Source organism: Micropterus salmoides, unplaced genomic scaffold (assembly GCF_014851395.1).
Source record: "Micropterus salmoides isolate LMB-PRFRI ecotype aquatic unplaced genomic scaffold, ASM1485139v1 Ms_hic_scaffold_1, whole genome shotgun sequence".
In the NCBI taxonomy this organism is placed as follows: Eukaryota; Metazoa; Chordata; class Actinopteri; order Centrarchiformes; family Centrarchidae; genus Micropterus; species Micropterus salmoides.
Window position 1 is genome coordinate 14297645 of NW_024040040.1, and position 20996 is coordinate 14318640.

At 39.2% G+C, this 20996-nt stretch overlaps 2 long non-coding RNA genes across 3 annotated transcripts in view; one reads left to right on the forward strand and one right to left on the reverse strand.

Moving 5' to 3' along the window:
- Positions 1-20996, forward strand: part of LOC119902929 — a 126725-nt gene that overhangs the window by 102479 nt on the left and 3250 nt on the right. The window lies entirely within an intron of this gene.
- The window catches only part of LOC119902921, an 85848-nt gene that overhangs the window by 1462 nt on the left and 63390 nt on the right, over positions 1-20996 (reverse strand). The window contains exons 2-4 of one of the 2 annotated variants that reach the window (XR_005444383.1): positions 12857-12992; positions 12411-12470; positions 10312-10637 (exon numbers count right to left, since the gene is read on the reverse strand). This is a non-coding gene — a long non-coding RNA (uncharacterized LOC119902921). Of the gene's footprint in view, positions 1-10311; positions 10638-12410; positions 12471-12856; positions 12993-20996 lie in introns of those variants that run through there. The other variant, XR_005444384.1, reaches the window with a different exon arrangement.

Sequence of the window (20996 nt, forward strand, 5' to 3'; positions counted from 1 at the left end):
AAAAACAATACAGTAAATGTTACAGTGCAGTGTAAGTTATCAATGTACTAGTTGAAGGCAGTGGTAAAAAGAAAACTTTAATATTTAAATAAAAGCAATGGTAAAATGAAAAGTCTTCAGTCTTAATTTAAAAGAACTGACAGTTTCAGCAGACCTGCAGTTATCTGGGAGTTGGTTCCAGATATACGGAGCATAATAACTGAACGCTGCTTCTCCTTGTTTAGTTTTGACTCTTGGGACAGAAAGCGACCTGAGAGGTTCGGATTGTTCGTAACGAAGCAGAAGATCAGAAATGTATTTTGGCCCTAAACCATTTAGTGCTTTATAAACTAACAGCAGGATTTTGAAATCAATTCTTTGACATACAGTAAGCCAATGTAAAGACCTCAGAACTGGAGTGATGTGATCCACCTTTTTGGTCTTAGTGAGGACTCGAGCAGCAGTGTTCTGAATCAGCTGCAGCTGTCTGATGTCCCTGTAAGGACACTGTTACAGTAGTCGAGTCGACTGAAGATAAATGCATGGATAAGTTTTTCCAGGTCTTGCTGAGACATAAGTCCTTTAATCCGTGATATATTCTTCAGGTGATAGTATGCTGACTTAATTGTCTTAATGTGGCTCCTCAAATTCAGGTCTGAGTCCATGACTACACCAAGATTTCTGGCTTGATTTGTGGTTCTTAACATTACAGATTGAAGTCGATCGCTGACTTTCAATTGTTCCTCCCTGGCTCCAAAAACAATAACTTCAGTTTTATCTTTGTTCAATTGAAGAAGAATTGAACAAAATGTCTTTAGCGATCTACTTTCAACCTGGATAGCGTCAAGCCTAGGGCCCTGTGATTCTGCGATGAACAAATGTGGATGCAATTTAAAGAAATTGGGGTTTTCCCTAGCATTATAAGCATTTTTGTCACAGCACTGTCAATTACGGGCACGCTGCTTCTGTCCTCTGCTGTCTGCGTTGGTGTTTATAGAGGGCGGGGCTCATCACTTCAACAAACTCTCAAAAGTGCAACCACATCGGCAGATGTAATACGCGAGCTTCGTGGCTCTATGGGCAGAGTCATATACTCTGTGAAATTAAAAAGCTACATCAGGTCAAACTTTATAAACAAGGAGCTGCATTGCCCATGTGAAAGTAGTGAAAGTTTGAGCAGCATATCGAGGCTGTCCTGCAGACGAACTTACAGAAAATATTGTCAGTAGTCACGCAAAAACCTATTTAATATGGGAGCCATTCACAGTACATGTATTGCAACCAAACGGAGGTTACTGGTCTGTAAAGTGAAGCCAATTCAGAAGTGCCTTAAACCTGCATTCTTTGTAAAGGCCAGCAGAGGGCAACTCCTCTGGTTGCAAAAAGAAGTCCATCTCCATTAAAAATAATGGTAAAATGACCCTACTTCTCTCCTTATTTATTACCTTAGTAAACACTTTTCCAATGAGTTTATGATCTCGATCGCTAGTTTCAAGTCTTCTTCAATACAACATGATGTTCATTTAGTAAATTATGGTGCAATTTAGAGGAAAATAGATGATAAAGCAGTTTATGCTGTAGGGCTGGCTATCTTGTGATTGACAAGTCGCTAGCATGGCAACCTGTCAATTAGGATAGAGGCAAATTGTATCCACTGCACTGTGTACATTTGAAAAAGCTTATTTAACAACGTTGCATTACATGAGCCGTGAACTTGTTTTTGGGTGCTGTCTATGTTTTCGTCTAACAGCTGTGTGTTTTCAGTTCATGAAAGTTAAGGTTTTGGTCGCCTAAAAATCTTGTTCACCAAAACATACTAAAAAGGCACTTTAAGTAGTCTGTTACTTTTTTTTGGAAAGTACCTTTTGTTTTAAGCCTGTTTTCTAGCCAAATTAACAATACAATTAACATCCCAATTAATATCAAAGTTAACCTGAATTACGGATGCCCCTTGCTAACCAAGCTAGCAAGCTCCACCCTCTCGTCCGGTCTCAAAAATGGTGACAGCCAAAATGCCAAACTCACAGTGGCTATTGTCCACTTATTTTACTTACAGTCTATGATTGCAACATTGGTTGTACTACATTTATTGTGAATAATCCCCATATATAATTGCACATACATTTAATTACATAATACATCAAATTCAGCAAAATTGATAATTTTTGAGTTATTAATTATTGAATTGTTGAAATTTTATTCATCCACCACATGATTACAAACTCTGGTGATAAAATGTGCTTAAATCATAAAACACAGAATCCAGAAAAATCAGATTTCATAGGGCCCTACTAGCCAAGATGAGTTTAGTGCCGTCAACTGCCCCTCCCCACCACCACCTTACTCTTGCCGTTGTCCTCCTGTCATGCTCTTGATCCCGCCATCGCTGTCATGTCACTGCTTTTATCCCGTCACCCTAAGCAACCTCTCTGTCTTATTGTCCTGCTGCTGCTATCTGCCTCTTTGTCGCTCTGATGAGGGTCAGCTGGAGGGCTTGTCATTAGCTGGGAGTGTGCACGTACATGTGCATACATGTGAAGTGTGTACACAAGATAATATGGCCCTTTAATGATCACTGTGAGAAAATTGTAGCAGAGAGGGAATGTAGGCAAACAAAGCATTTAAAGTAGAAATATAAATATAGAAAAAAAATTACGTATGACTGTGTGCAAAGTGAAAGAATAGACTTAAAAAATAACTGCACAATATGAGACTATGGCAAATACATGTATGTTTCTTAAATGTGAATTAAAAATGGCACATAACAAAAAACAGAAGAACAATATATCAATATAAATATATGACTGATAGTATTTAGCTACTTAAGGCTGCTATTAACTAGAGCTGCAATGGTTAGTTGATTAATCAATTGGTTGTTAACAATTAAATTCATTGGCAATTATTTTGATCATCGATTAATCTTAGTCCTTTTTTTTTTTTTTTTTTTTTTTTTTTTAAGGAAAAATATCCAAATTCTCTGATTTCAGCTTCATACACGTAAACATTTTGTGTCTTCTTTTGTCCTCTATGAACGTAAACTACATATCATTAGGTTATGGACAAAACAAGACATCTGAGGACGTCACCTTGGGCATCAACATTTTTTCACCATTTTCTGATTTTCTGTATGGACCAAACGACAAATAATCGTTAGTTGCAGCCCACTATAAACATAAATAATTACTGAGAGATGAGTCTCTTTCCAAATGTCATATCTATCTGTTGTGCAGTCAAATGTTTAACAACCAACACAAACTGAATTAACCCAGCAACCTTATAATATAAAAATAGAAATATTATAGAAGGTGAGACAGCAGACTTTTGTTCATTTATTTTGCTAGACCGAACATCCTGCTGTTTTCAAACTTTTGCAAACTGCATTAAATCCATACTACTGCTGGCTATAGACTATAATTTTCGTTAAGTGTTGACAAATTATTTAACCAAGACTACCATCTTTAACTTAACCCTCAACCAGGTACTTTGAGTTGTCTTAATATAACCACAAAACACAATCCAGATTACATTAAATATATAAAACTCTGCTATTGCAAATTAGTTTTATATGACCTTAACTTTCAGGAGACCGTTGTTGCTGTCATTTTTAACCCTATTGACAGCTGATTTTCTGGAGGACCAGCACAGCTATACAAATTCTGCAATAAAATGTGCAAAGAAAATACACTTCTTAGATATAAAACGCCATATAAATGGAGATATATGTAGTTTGGGGGTTTTCCTGACATATGGAGTTACACTGCCAGGCTTTTCCTTCTTTCTGTTGCCTTCTATGCTGACCAGTTGCGCGCTCTCTCTCTCTCTCTCTCTCTCTCTCTCTCTCTCTCTCTCTCTCTCTCTCTCTCTCTCTCTCTCTCTCTCTCTCTCTCTCTCTCTCTCTCTCTCTCTCTCTCTCTCTCTCTCTCTCTCTCTCTCTCTCTCTCTCTCTCTCTCTCTCTCTCTCTCTTTATCTGTCAGCCCAACAATAGGAAACTGCTGATGCTGTTCTGGTTGTAGTAAACAAACGGGCATCCAGAGCTGTCCACCAGCCTCCCATTTTATCATTCACCGCTCTCCTCTCTCTGTGGTTACAGTTTGTACATTTCTATCTTCAGTGAGCCAGATATGAATTTTAACTCTCTTGGGAACCAAAAAAAACATGACGTTATATTGAGTACATGCTGAGTTTGCGTGCTGAATAGCTCGCTGGCTTGTCCATTTTATTGTGGAATGAAACTCTCGCTGAATATTGACTGTGTAGCTCTTCTGTCTGTGTGTGTGTGTATGTGTGGACTTGAGCTTATTGTGCTGGCTGGTAATGAGAGCTGCTTGGCGTGTGCTGCTTCCATCGCTGGGCCTGTTTGTTTAGGTGCTGGTCTTCTGCGTGTGTGTATTTACATACATGTGTACGCGAGTATGTTTGGATGGCACTATTTGTTCAGCTTGGCCTGCTTTCTCAAGGTTGCCTCTTCGCAGTCAGGAGACAAGTATAATAGCGGTGTGTGTGCCTAGGTGAATAGGATCTAGTGTAAACACATGTGTCCGTCTCCCTCCCAGGTGGAGTTGGATGAATGAATGGGCCGACAGCGATATTGACAAACTAACCACTGCTCATATAAATGTGTTTGGTGTTTATGTTGCTCTAAAACATGTACGGGAGGGAGAGGTTTGAGTTTACGGGACAGTTGAGCTTGTACACACACTGTTCTTTATTATAGCAACAGATGTCAGTTAAACTAATTAGACATGGACTAATAAAATTTTGAAGACCTTTTATTGATTCATCCCCTTCCCCTAATAGAATCTGCCAATTTTAGGTGTGTTGTTATAAAAGTCAGTTATTAAAGAGGTAATGAATGTTTGTTACACAGTTTATCAGAAAGTGAGTTTTGCAACAGATATTTCAATGACTGGTTTATTACAGACTATATTATATTCTACCATATATCCAAGTATTATGCTGTAATGGTGACCACAGTGTCTGTTTTTTAACAACAGTTGAACTGGCTTTCTTTAATACGCTACCCTATTAATCACTAAATAAATCAAATAGTAAAATAACATGAAAAACAAAAGCAACACATCTTCACAACATGCAGTTAAAGGACATTTGATCTTTTCCAATAAAAAAATATACAATTTAACATAAATTTGGACTATTATTACAATATCTATGTTCAAAAAGTTGGAAAAGCTATAGCAAATAATAAAGAACATCCAAAAAACGTAAGACAGAAATTGCTAAAGATGTCCGCAGAAGGACCAACTATAACCAAAAGATCTGGGGAAAGTCATTTAGTTAGTTTTGATTCTCTCCACAATGATTTTAAATTCATGGCACAGAACCCAGGTGGTTTTGGACCTCACCACCAAAGCCTTATAATTATAGGGAAAACCCTGTTAATATGACATCAGAATCAATAAAGATAGGATGTTTGCCTTTAATTTACAGCTTTTGAAGAAACTTCTCCTCATTAGCAATAAAAGGTGACTAGATTCCATCACCACCGACCTTTCTTTTCCTAACAATTAGTTTTCAGACTCATCTGAAACATACTGGTAGGCTTTACTGCTTCCAGACAGTAGTTGGAAGCAAGGGGAAGATGTTCACTAACGCTACCAACCTTCACTTTTTGGTTTTGAGCATTTATTAACGGACACACCGAAATCTACACTGTACATTTACTGCAAGACAACTTACTGCCTATCTTCTCCTCTGCTTCGCTCACATTCACCTACTAGCTCTCTCACACTAGCTCAACCACACCACTGGGCACTATAATTTCCAAAAAATATATAAAATTAGACAATACCGTTTATTCCGATATAGTTTGATGTTAAATAATTAATTTTTCCATAACAACATGGAGGGAGACACACTGCTAAAGACCTGGTTTGTAAAAAGAAAATCCAACAGCTCAGTCAGACTTCACTTGGGCAGGCCTTCCAGGTATATTTGGCAACATTTTGCAGAGAAACGCAGAGTTGTTATCTTTTACAAGTCACGGAGGATATTTTACAAGTAAAGAAACAGTGAACACACCAGTGCAGATGTCAATCGGTAGCTAACATGTTGGTTTCGTTCGGATAGGCTACACAATTAACAAGCTTCCTCCACATGCGGTACACCTGCTGCTGTGAACGGAATCGCTGGTGGAGAAATCCAGAAGACGAGCTCTGTGTATTTTCTGCAACTTTATATAACGTATCCTACTCCTACTGATGGAGAAATTCAACAGAGCAGAATTCATCCATAATCTCTATTTTTGATTTAAAAGATCAGATGTGTGATCCTACATGTCAGATTTGGCTTCAACGTACAACTGAACATTTCGCCAACTTTGTAGAATATACATCTCATATTATTATATTATTATTATTATATATATCAGAATTCAGCCTAAAAATATCAGGATATGATTTTTGGTCCATATTGCCCAGGCCATTTATAACTGTACTCTATCTGTATGACCGCTTGTGTTTCTTGCCCTATTTAGATCTTTTTAGTGACTCAGCTTTCAAGTCTTAGCAATTAACTGTGAGTTAATTTTAGCTGTGAGTACAGTTTTATCATTACATAGAAATAACGGCCAAAAATAAGACCACTGTTGTAATAAACTGGAATTCTCCTTTAAAATTTGCATTAAAAGTCAAGAATGCACCATGGGTAATACATACAGTGTAATCCATTTGTGTACAGACAGAAGAATAAACAATCTGTATTATCAGTCATCATATACAGGGCATGCTAACGTTGTCATGTAGCACTGAAACCAATGATCTACTTTTGGTAAACGTTCTTCTCATTAGACAAAAACTCTAACAGGGACATGGGTGAGTGATGTGATGCATCGAGCTGCAATGATAATGCGCCTGTGCCTCCCCCCCTCTCCCCCCTTTTAGTTTCTCTCTCTAAAAAGAAAGGGATAAAGGGCCTTTTCTCCATTCCACATGCCAGGCAACTCCCAGCGGCCTCTTTGTTGACACAGCCACCACAATGGGAACTAAAGGCCTCCCAATACCTCCCATTATGAGCCTAACTCAGGGCCCAGTTGCTGCGCTGCAGGGTTATCCAGTGCAGGCCGGCCAGCATTGGCCAAAGCCCCCTTGAATATTAGCCTGGATATATAAGACTACCCCCCTGCCCCCTGCTGCATTGTTCAGCATTATTCTGCTCCCACAATGGGACATCACACTTTGGAAGTAATTTTTAAAAAGGGGAAGCCAATCAAAAATAATGGCACTTATTGTTTCTCTTTTGACACACATTGCTGAGCGGCCTGCCCCTCCCTCCTCTGTCGCTTTCTGTGTAGCCATAAACCCCGGGGTTCATTCACGTCTATTATACGGACAAATTAAATAAAACCCAGTATGGGTCGGAAGGGAGCGGAGAGCCACACTGGCCGTCGGCGGTGGTGTTGGAAAGAGTCAGGGATGAGAAGAACGCCATGGAGTGGATGCAAGGGAAAGCCAAATGAGGCTTGAGGAAAGCAGGAAGGGATGCAGACAGGCCCAGGTGGAGGGAAAAACAAATGGACGCTAAGGGTAGGGACAGTGTTCAGCATCTCTTATTGCAGTAAGTCATCATGTAGGGCTTGATGTTCTGCTGTTGATGGACACAAGGAGTTCTGCAGGGATTTCACTACAGATGTGATGGGACCCTCTGTGTCACTGCTGGGCAGAGATGGTGAGCATTTGGATGGAAAAATAGTGGGAAATTTATGCATCTGGAAACAATAAGAACTTATGGAGAGTGAGGGGAACATCACTTGGAGATTGTACACCTGGCATCTATTTATTTCCCCCCTATGACTCCTATTCATCCTTTCTCCTGCAATGCTCCAACAAGAAGAAACAGAGTGTATAAATGATGCCTCTGCCTGGTTGGATTGACAGATATATGGAGAAAAAGGTCCTCAACTTGCCTTTCTACTGCCACGGATAAATGGATGACTGGTAAAAGGAAGTAAGGTATGTTACTACTGATAAAAGAGGGAGGGCCGTTTGAGGCATGAAGGTGTGTGCTAGACAGGTGGTTGAGGTTCATTGGCTGTTGATTAGCTGCATTTATACTCAGTGTTGCTGATTCTTTAGGTCTTCATGTGAGAATTGCAAGAAATCAGCCTGTATGTTTAACCTGAAGCTGAAAGATTTAAACCCACTCAGAATTACCCCTGCTGCTTTAGAAAAAGTTGCTGAGTTATCGTAGGACCATGATGCAAAGGTATGACTTCCACTACATGTGCACAGAAACTAATAACAGGCTATGTCGTTTGAATATCCGTGGAGAAATAATAACATAATTACATCCACTTCTACAACATGGCCCTACACAGAGCTACTGTACAAGTTGAATCTGCAGCTAAAGAAATATTTCCAAGAGTCCTGCTGTTTGACTGTGTGTTTTTTTTTTTTTTTATCTATTAGCTGCTGCCGGATATAGAAAAGCACCGGTCAGGTTGTTTGCGTGACCTTGTGTGACTCTGATTACATGTTGCCTTTAGGAAGCTCTCAACCTGAATGGATACACATGATTAGTTTTGATATCACAATTGGTGTCTTTCTGGCTTCAGTGGTGATTTTAAATATCCCATGGTGATCTAAATGTTGAGTCAGAAGCGTTTTGACCCTGACGAGAAATTTTAAATTAAACATATCTAGCAAGCAATGGTTTGTTGATTTGCCGTTTCCCAACCTCTTCTACTATCTGACCCAGCCAAGCCATGCCTACTTGTGACTCCTCGTCACAGGTATGTCTATGAGCAGTTCAATTAGTTGTCTTTAAAACCCCAAGAGGCAAAACTCATTTGAAAAAAAAGTTTAGACATCCAAGTAACATAACTGTTGTTTCAACTGCAATTTATACTAGAATTCAACATGTAGCAGCCTAGCAGGAGTTATATCTATGTAGTCTGTTACAGTTATATGTAACCTAGATGTCTAAAAATGTTCAACAAATTCAGCATTTTTACCTAGATATCTTTTTGATCTGTAGATCATAAAATCACTGTTCTGTCTTACACAATATTAATTATGCTATGTAAAGCATTGTAGATTAATGAACAGACATATGGATACACTAAGGTAGATGTGAGCAAGAAAGAGGAAGAAAGGGGTAAGTGGCAGGAAGAAGAGGAAGGTGAAGTGAGGGACAGGGATGGAAAGGAACGGAAAGGGGAAGAAAAGGTTGTGGAGGAAGGGGAGGAAAGGGCAGGTGGAGGAGAGCTGCTCTTTGGGGTCTTTGAAAGCAGCAAGTCCTGGCTGAAAGCTTGACCCCATTTAGGATGAGAGAGAGACATAGAGGAGAATTGTGAGGGGGGGTGGGGGGGACTCCTTAGCCCTGCACTTAAAGGCCCCTCCCCAGGAAGCCCTCATTCTTCCCAGAGCCCGACACCCCCCACCAACAGCAGAGGAAAACAAGGAAAAAGCCCTCATTTAGGATGAGTGGAGAGGGGGTGAGAGAGGACCCCCATCCTCCTCTGAGGGGGGTCCTGATATCAAAACTTTCCCTCAGCGGGATGGAGAGAAATGTCAGCAAGAAGGAAAGGTTTAGTGTCTTTTATCATTTTATTTGGATATTGATGTGTGTGTGCAATGCTTGGAATCAACCCATTTGACCTTTTCTGCATTTTGCGATGTTGAATTCAGAATTGAGCGATCTGTTGTCACTGATGGACACAATCTACGTAGGAAAAGGAGGGCAGGGTTTCATTAGGTCCACAAAATACTCCACAAGTCTATGTGAGTCATTTTGACAGTGGTGGAAGTGTGTGAAGTACATTTACTGAAATACAGTAGGCTACTTTAGTAGCATTTTCTGCTGCTTTATACTTCTACACTACATTTTAGAGGAAAATGTCGTAGTTTTTACTGCATTTTAAATCGGCAAGTATTTATTGAACTTTTAAAAGGGAGAGGTTCAATTTGAGATGCATAATCATTTTTAAAAATGATTATGCATTATCTCAAATAGCCCATGGAATAAGAAACAATAATCGAATATTATGGGATGTTGTAGCAGTTATAACCGCTGTCATCTTGGCTCGAGCTGAAGTAAACATGCAACAGCCTGATTTTCATTTTCGTGCAAAATGAAAAAGAGAAATCCATGTCTGATCCTTGTATTTCATGTCACACACCTCCGTGAAGCTAGGAGGCTCAGCCAGAACGTCAAACCAGCCATTTTTATCCACACACACATCAAACACCAAGCATCTGATCAGCTCTCATATCACTCAAATCACAAAACTCAATTATTAGCCAGATAAAAATAACAACCAATGCACCAATATACATTTACAGTTACAACCACTGACTTGCTTTTTCAGTTTTTGCTGTTTTCAGTCCAAAAACAACTGTTTTCTGTGTGTGAAATTGTCGCCCGGGCCGCCATCTTGGTATTGCGCAATTCCTGAGCTGTTAGGTTTCCTTTCTCTTGTCAAAATGACTGAGAGAAGAAGTGTTGCTTTGGAACAGATTGTCTTTATCGTTGTCTAATGTCCAACCTGTGGTAGCTTTCATCTTGGTTTAATAGATGTCTGTCAGCAGATTTTCTCACAAAATTATCAATACATTCGATTGACAAAAGAAGAAGAAAAAAAAACATGCAACAGCCTGGCTGCGACTGAGTTTGGGCTTTTAGGGAGAGGTGGGAGGTTGAGCTGTCAAGGAAAGGGTGAGGTGGGATTTATAACACAAAACAAGACAAAACAAGTGTCATTGCGAAACAGCATGCATCACAATAATGAGTTTATCCTTGTTTATGGTCGTTGGAAGTAAAAGTCGAAATGGTGATTAAAATTAAATTAATTGTGTAATGCTACCAGTAAAAACAGTATATAGTAGAAACTAGAACAGGGCTATTCAATTAGAATTCAAAGAGGTCCAGTTAGAGAAAATTTGCTGAAGCAAAGGTCCGGAACATCAAAACGACTAACTTGCGTTATCATTCAGTACCATAACGTATAATTTTATCAGCATATGTTTTTAGTCAACAACGGTCAGTTTTCACATCAAACTGGAGGGATAATAAATAATAACTACTCTAATAATAAATTCTAAATTTAAGTAAATTTAAATAAAGTGCCTAATTTTTTGAAAAAATTTAATAAAAAGTGTAGCTTGAAGTGATGAAGTGTACTTTATCTTGTTCAGTGAGAAACGTGAGCTCTAGTTTGTCCTGCCAGCTAGCATTGGAGATCTATGCGATATTCTGGTGTTGAACTGCCCGTGGGAGGAATGTACATGTAAGAATCTGTACATTCTTGATTAAAAGCCATGTGAAATCTCTTTTCCCTTTCGTCTCCTCAATTCATGTGTTTCCAAAATGTCTCTGGTGAATCTGGCAGACTCGACTCGCAAGCATTAGAATGCACAGATTTGACTGGCTGAGCAGCGTCACATGAGACGATTGGAGCACATGCGATTGGTCTGTGAGTTTCCTGGTCCGCTAAACCAGTACAGTAAATGCTAGAAAAGCTACGCGGGTTAAAATAGAAACGCTCCGTCACAAGGTAGTAAGTATCAATAATAAATCGGCTGTAGGTCCGCCTATTAGTGACCTCTGAACTAGAACAACAACTTCTGCCATCTTGCTGCATAATAAGTACTTTTACTAAGTAGTGTACATTTTGCTCATAATACGGGATATTTTCACGTATTAGTACTGCTACTTTTACTTAAGTAACTGATCTGAATACTTCCACTACTGCATTTTGGTGCCTAAACTGTGATTCTGTCTGCAGTCTGTTTTTTTTCTCTCTTTGTACATGTGTGCTTATAAATGCTTACAACATGGGGTTAGCTTCCTGTTATACTAGTTTTGGCACAAAACACCCAGATTTGTTAGGCTAAGAGGCAGTTTCTATCTCGAAACACCTTTTTAATGAGCAAATATATTATTCAGGTACGAGGCTTGTCATATTTAGCTGTCCCTGACGCTCACTCTTGTTATTTGAAAGAACAAACCACTCCGCGGTAGATTATATATTAATGTTAATTCCATAATGGCTAAAATCAAACTTCAGGTTACTTTCTAGTTAAGTTTCTCCCTGCACGATCATTTGTGAGTGACAAGACACATCACTCCTGTACACAGCAGTGGACTGTGGGACAGAGTAGCTAATGGTGTCACTTTCAGGAGATAAATATTATTATATCAACATTTTGAAGAATAAGGTGTAAAAGTAATTAGGCTACACCTCTTATTAGCATCAACAGTTTCTACTTTCAGCTGGTATCTACACATTGGAAAAATTACATAAATGCTGTAAACATTATGTGTGTGTCAAGTGTACGTGGTGATAGGCAGCAACAAAAATCACAATGTCCCCTGTTTTGTAAATGTATAAACTATCTTATTCGGAGTCCCAGCAGAACTATAAATGGTATAATTGTGAAGGTCTTTTTAATTTCAGGGCTTCTTAAAGTTTCACCTGTATGCCAAACACTTGTAACAGCAATGGTCAGGTCAGTAGTGTTGTATCCCCGTGTACCTGCAATGAAGATGTGAGAAAAATGCTGCTGTATAAACAATTGTAATGACAGCCACAACTCCAAAAACACAATGTTCCTTTAATGAAACTTACAGGACAGGTTCACAATTTTTCAAGTCAGTCTTAAAGCAACAGTCGGATTACCATCTGAAGACTAAAGCGGTTTTTGCTTGCTGTAACACTAAATAAACCCTTTCCTAACGTGATCCCAATGTAAGCACTGATGAAGTGGGCCAGTACTCACCAGTATGCAGTACTGGCATATCTACATTTTACTCTTTGGCATACCATGACTTTTTCTTGGGGCTGGTACTCTTTCCTGTCCCCTCAGGTTCACATGGCCCCAAATAAACTGCATTACCCAGGGGACAGTATGTGCCACTCACCTGTTCTTGTTCTTGCCTGCCTGCTAATCTCTGCTGGCGGAGACATAGTAGGGAGAAGTTCGGGTGCCTTTCGTATGTTCAGTTTTTCATAAATCTGCTTGTCATTGTCGCTTTTCAGGAATCGACCAATGACAGCCTGGATAGGTTGGGACATAAAAAAGGGTGATGTGCTACAGCAAGCTTGTTATGCATAAATGGTTATGATTATTGACAAGTTAGAACATAGCATTAAACAAATTAGACACTAAGCACAATTTAGAGCATTTTTCTTGCACAAGGATTTAATGAATGAAAACAACCCACAAAATTCACACACCAACATGTGAACGGGGAGAACTTAACTTAAAGCACTACATGTAAGTGATGGGAGACAAAATTACTCATTTACTTACTTATTAATCACCAATTAGTGGTTTCTTAATCATACTTAAATTAATCTTCAGCAGTCTCCATCATACAAATCTTACTTTTAGTACAGCATATCCATTTTTGTGTTGCTCTATGTCCACTACAGCACAGCACAAAAACAATGTTCCTACGGGAGCCTGACTGTTATTTTTAAGGCAGACCTGAGAAATTGTGAACCTCTCCCTTTAAAATGTAAAAACCTCAGGAGTAAGTAAATCCCCAACAAATAACACACACACAAAACTAGTTAAGAGTTAGAAAGTCAGAAAACCTTTGTTGCCTTTATGATTTCTGTCTGTGTTTTCACGTTTTCAGCTCACAGAACTTTCTGCCCTACAGAAACATTTTCAGATGTGTCAGTTAAAATCAGCCAGGATGGTGGTGGGGGTGGAGTGGGATTAGACACACACAGAGGTGTCAGACCAGCATGTTGAACCTCTCTAGTTGACAGTCAGCTGTTTTCTTGCTGTCCTGCAGAATTGTAGGTCTGTGTGTGTTTGAGTAACAGAAGATGTCCATGCTCCCAGCCTGGCTAACATTACTAAAATAATCATGAAATAATTTTAAAAGTAAAAATATGTTATGATGACAGGATGTTTTCCTGTTTTCAGTTTATTCCAGTTGTTAATTGTTTTTTTTAATCCAATTGTTTTTGTAGGAAAAGTGCTGAATGGACCTTACTAGTCATTTGAATATGATGTGAAACTAGCATGTTTTGGCAGGTGGATCAAATTTTTGATATGTGGAACTGCCACGAGTTTGACATTGCAGAAAAGTTTTTTTAAGTTTGGTGTTAAACTCTTCACAAGGTGATTTCCTTCATCATTCATTATCATATCAATGTTTGTTATTTCAAATGATTTCAGTCCAATTTAAAGTGACCAAAGAAAGTTAGTGTTAGTTTCTTTGGTTGAACATCCTACACCTCCTGTGAGTGTGACTCAGGCTTTACATTGTTGCTTGTTTTCTATGGATTTGTATTTTTGGCTTGTTGTTAGTCAGACTTCACCTGCTGGAGGTGAATTAAGGATCTTAGTCATTCATTCACTTGCATCTGAGTTTGTTCATAACCTTCACTTTTTGAGTTCTTCCCAGCACTTTGATGGCAAATTGAATCATTACATGGCTGAGCTTTGTACACAAACTTATAACGGCTTGGTGTTTTGAAGCTGTTAAATTCATGTGGTGAAGTAAAAATGCAAATACCAGCATGTACTTTGAATACATCCTGTGCTGGAGTACATGTATTCTGACTGTTATGTGTGTGTGTGTTTGCATTAGCCAGACAGGTTGGACTGATACTGATCACTTTGATGTGTTCAGTGTGTGTTTGCATTGGCTGGGACTGGCTCTGCTCCCTCAGAGGGACTATCATTGCTGGTAATCCTCTTCATGGTCGACTAATCTGTTTTCGCCGGGGTCACTCCATCCCAGCCTCCCTCTCCCTCCATCCTTTGTCTCACCTCCCTCTCTTTTTTCTTTTCACTACTCCTCAGCAGGGTTCCTCCTTCTCTCCTTACCTCATTCTGCAAAGGTCACTTCTTCCTTCCTTCTAACCATACTTACCTCTGTCCTTCCTTCCCCTCCCACTCTAGATGCCCTTCTCCTTTTAATAACACTAATCTTATTACACAGAGAATCAAAGCTTTCATGTTTACCCCCGTCTATTTGAAAATCAAACTAATAATGACAGATTAGGGATCCTCCGCCTTCTTTTCCTCCTCTGGTTCTACTCTCTCCATCTTTCCTTTCCTCTACATCACTGATAATTATCAATGGAGGACGATATCAATTTCTTTAAGGCAAATATGCATATTTGATATTGGTATATTTGGTATTCTAAGTTTGGAGGTAGAGTCGGGGCATGGATAGCTTAGCATAAAGACTTAAAAAGTCTAGCTTGAATCTGTAGTGCAGAACTTGTGTCTGCCCTTCGTGCAGCGAGTGTAATTACAGATACTGTCGACGTGTGCTCATATTGTATGTCTACAGGTGAGCTCATCCAAGGCTTCTGTTAAGAAATAGTTACATCCAGTATTTAGGTAGAGTAAACGTAATAGCCACATAACCTACTCCAAATATTTTACAACTACTAACCTGTCCAAACATCTGCCCTCATTCCCTTCTCTTCTCTCAGCACGGTCCAACAGGGAAAAACTACACCACTGGTTATCTGTGTTTGTCCTCGCCATCCATCACTTTTTTTAAGTGTAATCCTTCCTCTGAATGTAGTTTTTTTTTTTTATTTGAAGCATCAGAAATTTTTCTTGAATACTTGTTAGGTTTTTCCGCCATATACTTTTCCATACTCCTACCTGCTGTAGCCTACTCTGTTGCCATAGTTGCTCCAGAGCCATGTAGATGCTCCCCACCCCAGCTCTGACAAACCAATTGTTCGTGAGAGGGGTGTACCTGATGATGATGATGATGATAGGCTTAATCAGCATTGTGTGAACTTGTTTGGCGAGGGCTTGTTTGTACTGGATGTCCAGCTTTTAAAAAAGACAGGGCTATCATCAACTAATTTACATGATGTATACCATTTGTTTAATCCATACCTGAACGTAAGATTTTTGTGATGTGTAACTATTTTTGTGCAACATCTCCAGCTACAGCGTATGTTGTCCGATACGAGACACTGGGGCCTTTCTGAAAGTACTTGCAACTCTCTCCCCCTACCTACTTCCACTTCGTTGCCACGTTCTCGCTGAGGGTCCCCCACATTGAGTGCTATCCAAAACCAATGAGGCTGGAGTGGTAGTGGGTTTTAAAGTCCTCCAATGCCGAGTGAGGACCGATGCTGGCTTGTTGAAGGTGTGTGACACCTTTTGCTGCACGGTGGAGTACCCTTTCTTTTAAATGTGAGTTCTGTGTCATTACGCCCATAAACATGTAGGATTTTTAAATTCCAAAACTACATTTCTACATCACCATAAACAGGTTAACAACTGGAGCGCGACGAATATTATCGGCCAATATGAGCTAATTGCATTTAATCGGCATCAGCGTTTATAACAGCAGATATGATTATTGATAAAGCTCACTCACTCATGTCTTGAGTGTTGCATAGTTTGCCCACCAAAGGGAGCTCTGCAGCTTCTCTGTTATCAACACTGCTGCACCAGATGAACCACAAAAGAAAACAATCAGCTGACCGGAGTCTACTGCAGCGTGTAGAAACACGCAGGTCCGTTTGTCCCTAGTTCGTCACTTCTAAATATTCTCTAAAATCACGTACAGCAGCTAACGTTGCCTGTTGCAAAATTAGTTACAAAGCTAGTGCCGTGTTTATCAGTGAAGGAGCGCTAACATTAATGAGCCGTTAAACTAGAGTTTCTGACATATTCTAAATAGATCTGCGAGCCACCTTCCTGCAGCAAATATTTATTGATGTGCAACTGTTTACATGTTAAGTTGTTGACTGTAATCTATTTTATTAACATAATCCATTTAGGAAAGGGTATTATAGCTCACATACAGAGCAACTTTAATATCGCCATCGGCCCCCAAAAACCCATATTGGTTGGGCTCTATTAACAACACAGCCTAAAGGTTATTTTGTTTAATAAAAACAATGCTTTGGTTTTCAAAGTCTGAGATTGCGGGTCTCCCCTCAGACAAAGCTTGGGTAACGGCGCCCCCCCCCCAACCACATCTTTAGTTTACTTGGTAAGTTTCGCTCAATTCCTGGATGTCTATGGGATCATGATTATATTATTTGATCCCATGGACACTCAACATTTGAGCCAAAATAGCCTAATATTGCTGTTTAACATAACTTCTGACTACACCAAATAGTTTTTAAAAAGGTCTGTCCTCAGGCATTTATTAGTTTCTGATGGGGGAAACAGTTCACAAAAACTACAGTATCTCTGAACTCTCACACATGTGATACACAATACAGTTTACATTACAAACTGTTTTTTTATTAAATCTTATCTTATTCATCCTATAGGCCTGTGAAAAATTTCAGTCAAATATAACGACATAAAACGACAATAATAGAAGATGACACAACTAGAAACAGAGGTTTCATGTAACAAGCAACAAAGGCATTAAAGGAAAATATTAAAATCTTTACACATTTTACCTGTTTAATTGCTTTACTATTCTTTAGACTATATAATGCTTCAATATAATATTTGATTTCTAGAAATTATGTATTTGTGGTTTCTTTTTAGATTTGTGAATGTAATAATTTCCGTATAAGAAAAAGAGGTTCAACATATAGACGCTTTCATCGGATGCGTTGCCAAGGTGACGTGCCCGGCCACATATTGATTTTTTTTTTTTTTACTATTTAACAAGCACCGCATATTCGCTCAGCACCTCATCTCTCTCTCTCTCTCTCTGTCTTGGTTTGGGCTGTCTTGACTACAACACTACATATGATCATAAAATAAATGACAAATAGTTTCAGTTTTGTTAATGCAAAACACACGCTGTTCCTCAATATCAATTCCTGAATCTTAATACAACTGTTGTTTGTTTGTTTGATAATGGTGTGATAGCAGTGAGTGAACATCAGATCCTTTTTACGTTGGGGAGAGGGTAGTTTGACCGAAAGTTGGCCGCTCATACCCTACGCAGGTTAGGGAGCTCGATTTGGGTCTGGTTTAGGAAAGTCCAAATGTCCAAAATCTCTCCCATAATTACCTACACTACTTCCTGTTAACAATCCCACAATGCAATTGTACAGATGAGGAAGAAGACAGTTGCGCTGCGCATATTTTACGGAAATAGCTTTTATAAAGTCATTTATATGGGATCCTTCTCCCTTTGTCATAAAGCCTTGGGATGTTTTCGCATGTCTGTGTCCACTTGTACTTTAATTCAGCGTGAACACACCTTTAGAGGTGAGGACAGGCATATTTCTTACATTTGGACGGAACCAGGCTAGCTGTTTCCTTCTGCGGCCAGTCTTTTTGCTAAGCTAGGCTAATGACATTCAGACTGCAGCTCCATACTTAAGGAACAAACATGGTTGATCAACAAGATTGATATAACAATATCTTCTCATCTCACTCTTAGGGGAAAAAAAGCCAATTCCCCAATATGTTGAAGTCATATTTTAAAACTTGACTATATCTATCAACAAATTGATATATCATCTCACTCCTCCCTTCCATATTTCCTCTCCTCTTGTATGCTTATATTCAATCATCTCCTCATCGTTTTCAACCCTTCAGCTTACCTCTGCTCTCACCACCGACAAAACCACAAATCAGATTTCTTCCCACTTCTCACACACACACACACATACACACACAGGCAAACTCAAACACATGGTATAATCATATGTCTTCCTATCTAGAAGCAATCAGTGATAGTGTTGGCTGCTCCCAAGCGCCTTGACAATGCTGGCAGAGAGGAAGGCTGCACATGCTCTAATTAAATTAAATGTGTGTGTATTGGGGGGGGAGCCAAATAAAATGTAGCTCCAGCATCACCTGCTTGACCTGCCTGAGGCAGATGGAGGAATGATGAAAAACAAAGGTTTGATGTGAAATGCTCTGCTGAAAAAATTAAAGGTCACAGCAGATGTTGATCTTCACTGTTACATTAACATATAAAGACTTTTTTTTTCCTAGTGTTTGTCGTAGTTAAAATATGATTAGGGCTAGGAAATGCGATTAATAGTAGGGATGCACCGAATCTTCGGCCAAGGAAATGATTCGGCCGAATATAGTAAAAAAAAACAAAAAACCACTAGTTTCTGACACAAGTGTCCGAGAAAGACACAAAAATCGCTGTTTGCAGACACTGTTCTACTGAATTGTCTCCTAGCACATTCACTCCATCTGTGGCTGACTTCTTAGAAAAGGCAACAAACGGACTGACCTGCTTTGAGTGTTTCTGTCACTCGTTTCTGAGAAGGCGATTAAGCTAAGTTCCGCACCTAAATTTGGATGTATTCAAGCCTTTATGGTAAATCCACTGAAACAAACTAGTGCAAGCTGATTAAAAGTAAATGGACACATCTAATTTGCAGGCCTTGGACCCACCCTCCATAGTCTCTGCAAATCCTGTGGGAAACACGAAGTAAAAAGCACATTTTGACTATTTAATTTATGCAATTTAAAAATTGAAAAAAATGTAAAAAAACCTTCCTTCAGCACGTGGGCAAAGTGTTACACATTCCTGTTTCTCCCTAATTCACGGGCCACTGACAGTTGGCATAGCCATATATCAATGAAGACGGCAACTGCAAGCTAGCAAACAGGGATGTAAACAATGCAGGACATGAGGTAAACTCCACAGCGCACCTTAAGAACATGTCTCACAAAACTGTGACTTTAATGAAGAACTGTGTGTAAAGCAGTATTTAACCCAACAGCCAAACATCTCCACAGTGCACAATTATGTTCAAGCAAACTACTATTAGCTTTGGAACACATAGGATTACTCTGTTTTTTTAAGTTTGCATGTCCATTTGGGCTTCCAACAATTATACTAACCAGACTCTAAATTCCCAGTAAATATACAGACTGGAAAATTTTTCCTTAAAGAATGCTCCCCTCCCCTGTGACCCCGTAGAGAAATAAGCATAGGGAAAATGAATGAAGTGTGATATGCAGCACTCTGCTTCATGAAGCCTGTCTGTCTCCCAATAGTTTCACACCATTACTGCCAGGGCCTATTAGCAATGAGTGATGTGGCTGCTAATTGTGAAAGTACTTGGAGAAGAGATGCTGTTGAAAATGACCTCGTTTACATTATGAACCTTTTTTTTCCCCCCACATGTAACACATGTAAGTGCTGTCCATAGAAGAAAAGAACAGCTCAGAATATGTATTTTTGGGATGCTGTTAGTATGCAATATCTGTATAAGAAATGATAGAATAATGGTCTTGAAGCGCCAGTGTAAACGCAGACTTCTCTCCCTGAAGCCTGGGCTTTCTGGCAGACAGGCAAAACCCATTAGCAAGGCTCTGTTAGCGATCGTCGTGTAAACCGAGGCCCTGAGCATTCATTAGGCATCAATCAAAGGACGAGGTGCGATAATTAAATGATGAGTGCAAATGCTTAACGGTGTTCGGTACACCAGGCCACTTTACTGTGACACTTGAAAATGGGGGAAAATGGATGGAAGAAAGATGATGTTAGTCTGAGTGTAGATGGCTGAAACTGGTTAATTTGTTCATGGAAGTTATTAAAGAAAGTGACTTTCAATACCTTGAAGTTACAGATTGATGATGCCTACAAATGCTGGTGGAGCAAAGGGAAGTCAGAGTGCCCCCGTTGGCTCACAGTAATCATTGTTAAATTACACTTAATTTAGGATTTCACAGCCAATTTCAAAGCTCAGAAAGTATCAGTAGGCATTTAGTAGGTCGACTCTTTCCAAAATTGAAACACCAGAACCAAGTTTGGGATCTGCGATGCGCTGGAAACTAATAATGCTTAGGCATCCGTCCCTCATATGTTTCAGGGTTGCGAGCAGAATCTGAAATGAACTTTTTCACAGGTATTGTTTTTGGTGTGCCAATTCTGAAATCTATGTGCTCTATGAAGGAATAACATTTATATAACTTAAACATCATTTCATCTTAAAACATTGTCTTTTAATGTTCGATTTATTAACATTACATCACATCACTAACAACCAGGTATTTCAAATTTACCTACATGTGGCGGGAGCTCATTTCAGACGCTGGTTATAAGGATAAAGTGACAACTGATTTTAAATATTTATTAAGTGTTAATCTGAAAAATGACACACATTGTAAAA